The sequence below is a fragment of the Austrofundulus limnaeus genome, unplaced genomic scaffold (genome assembly GCF_001266775.1).
Source record: "Austrofundulus limnaeus strain Quisiro unplaced genomic scaffold, Austrofundulus_limnaeus-1.0 Scaffold860, whole genome shotgun sequence".
Classification (NCBI taxonomy): Eukaryota; Metazoa; Chordata; class Actinopteri; order Cyprinodontiformes; family Rivulidae; genus Austrofundulus; species Austrofundulus limnaeus.
Window position 1 is genome coordinate 117,769 of NW_013953262.1, and position 2,670 is coordinate 120,438.

Here is a 2,670-nt window from a genome sequence, read left to right on the forward strand (position 1 = left end):
TGTGTGTGTGTGTGTGTGTGTGTGTGTGTGTGTCCGTCTCAATAAGAGACACTTTTATCTTTGAATAAATCTAATTAAATAAAAAGCTGTGTCCAGATGTTTCTGCTGGGAGTCAGTGGTTGTGACTCCTCCACAGCAGCAGAAGATCCAGATGTTCTGGTTCTGTCTAACAGAACTCCTCACATGTTTTAACCAGAGATAAACCCGTCAGTTTGTCATGGACCTTTCTTSTCCCAGCAGGACGTCAGCAGGACGTCACATGGAGCTCAGTCTGAGTTTGTCTTTCATCCAGCGTGTGCTGAGGAGAATCAGCACCTTTCCAGCCCCACAGAGAGCTTCTTTAAGGCCTAACAAACGCAGCCGATCAGTTTCCACGCAGACATAAACGTGACTGAAGCAGAGAATTCAGCCTCAGTCTGAGGATTCATTTCACTTTATTAGAAAAGCTTTAAAACATCTTCATGTCTCATCAAAGTAAAGTAAACTCGTCGTGGTGAAACTCAGTTTGTTCACAGSGGAAAGTTTTACAGCCTGTGTTTGGAGCAGATCTTATTTCCACTGCTGTCATGATGTCTGCAGACACAAACCAAACATCTGCCTCTCCTCCATCATGACACACTCTCCTGAGGTCGCAGCTRAACGTCGCTGGGCTTCGGCTCCTCTCCTCCTCGACCTCAACTATGAGCAGGAAGTGGAGTGTGGCTGCAGCTCGGCCCACCGCCTTCTATTCTTAGCCCGACACTTTCTGCTCCAAAACACTTTATTTTAGTTTTCCTCCAGTCTGAACTAATAAACTGCTGCCTGTGAGACAAAAACACATTAAACTCTCTTCTTTCAGTGTTTTACTGAAGCTCCTCCTGGTCTGACTGGTTTAAACACTTTATTTACATTTTGTTGTCAGATTAAACTGTTTGTTTTTAACATCTGGTTTTTAAGGTTTTAAATGAAAAACTGAACAATGAGCATCAAGACACAGAAGTTTTCTGTTGTGTTTGATACCATCAGGTTTCCTCGATGCTCTAATCAGATTTTATAATTTTAYGAAACTTTTCCACAAAAGAGAAAACATCAAATCATTTTCTGTGATTCTCTTTCCTTCGTGTTRAACTGAAACAAGATCAACTCTTAAACTGGTTTAAATCAAACTAAAAAGAAGAGCTGAAACTCAGACTGTTTCATATTTTCAGACTTTCTTTGTTGTTCTGATGAAGAAGAAATAAAATCCTTCAGCTGAAGGCAGAGAGAATAAAAGCAGCAGTTTTTTAATCCATGTCACAGCGCAGCATGTGTTGATGATAAATCTCCTCACAGATCAGGTTTCCTGTTAAAACCTGATCTTTTTCCCTGAACCCATGACTCCAGCCTTCACATGATGCGTCCACGCTGCGTCTGTCTGTCTGCAGATCAAACTGATGAGAAAACAGTTTGTTTCTGTCAAACATCCTGAGGTCAGATTGGATGTTTCACACTTTGTTTGATGCAGACGGCACCGTGCAGCCTGATGCTTCATCTCATCTAATGAAGATTAACTCTCCTCTGTTCAGTCACCTCCTGAGACCCGAGCCTTTTCTGGATGTGCATTTTTTCTTTCTCTAAGGTACGAAGCATTAGTAGGACCGTGTCATGGTACAGGAAGTGGTTTTTGCAACAAAAAAAGATGTCCTCATATGAGGACAGTGGGTCTCAAAATGTTGTGCTTTTTGAGGAATACCTAAGTATTTACCCTGCAAAACTTGAGAAACTTCATGAAAGCCTTTCTGGTGGTTTGATTTTAGTTATTTTGGCAACACACCAGCCAGCTGTTGACTAGAGCAAGATCAATGAAGTGCATCATCATCATCATCATCATCATCATCATCAACAACAACAATTTTCAGATTGCTCTTCAGTTTGAAGAAATGTGATGTAATTGTAGGACACTACAGACATTTGACCTGAACATCATTGGTAAAATTAATTGTTTGAACAAATGTATCAGTTGAAGAACTATTTATACTTGTGAACTCTTCTAAATATTTCCAGATTTGTTTAACAAAAATCTGTAACCAAATGTACTTTATGTAACTATTTACATTTATAAGCTCTTCTAAACATTTGCAGGTTTGTCCTATCTCGTGGCACAATTAATAATGCAATTATAGTCCCAATGTCCTCAAATGAGGACTTTATCTTTACTGACACTGTACTTTGCTTCAGTTGTAAAAACAAATTTTTTCCCAGTACTAGAAAATAGATGTACAATAGCCACAGAGCATTATTTATGTGATGACTGAGAGCAGAGTTGTTTAACGATCAAACACAAACCTTATTGAGTTTGTTGTGAGCAGTTGTTACATAGTCAAACATCTGGGTCTACAGTGCAACATCTTCATGCTGTGATGGGTGTGCATGTAGCTACTCTCTGTCTGAGCAGCTGGTTCCCCACTCTGGTTTACAGAAATCAAATTACTTTTAAAACAGTTAAAGGTCGTTGAGGCTCTTTGGTAGCAGTGTTTTTATTCTTCAACCTCCACATAAGTCACTGAGATCTTTGTTTAGTGAGTCAAAACTAAAAACATTTTGTCTTCATGACTGAAACTAGCAGCTTTTTACCGCCACCTGCTGACAGTTGTCCACTGCTCCTCTTGTTCGTCTCATTCAGTCGAAAGCTCCAGCTACAAGGTTCAGTTG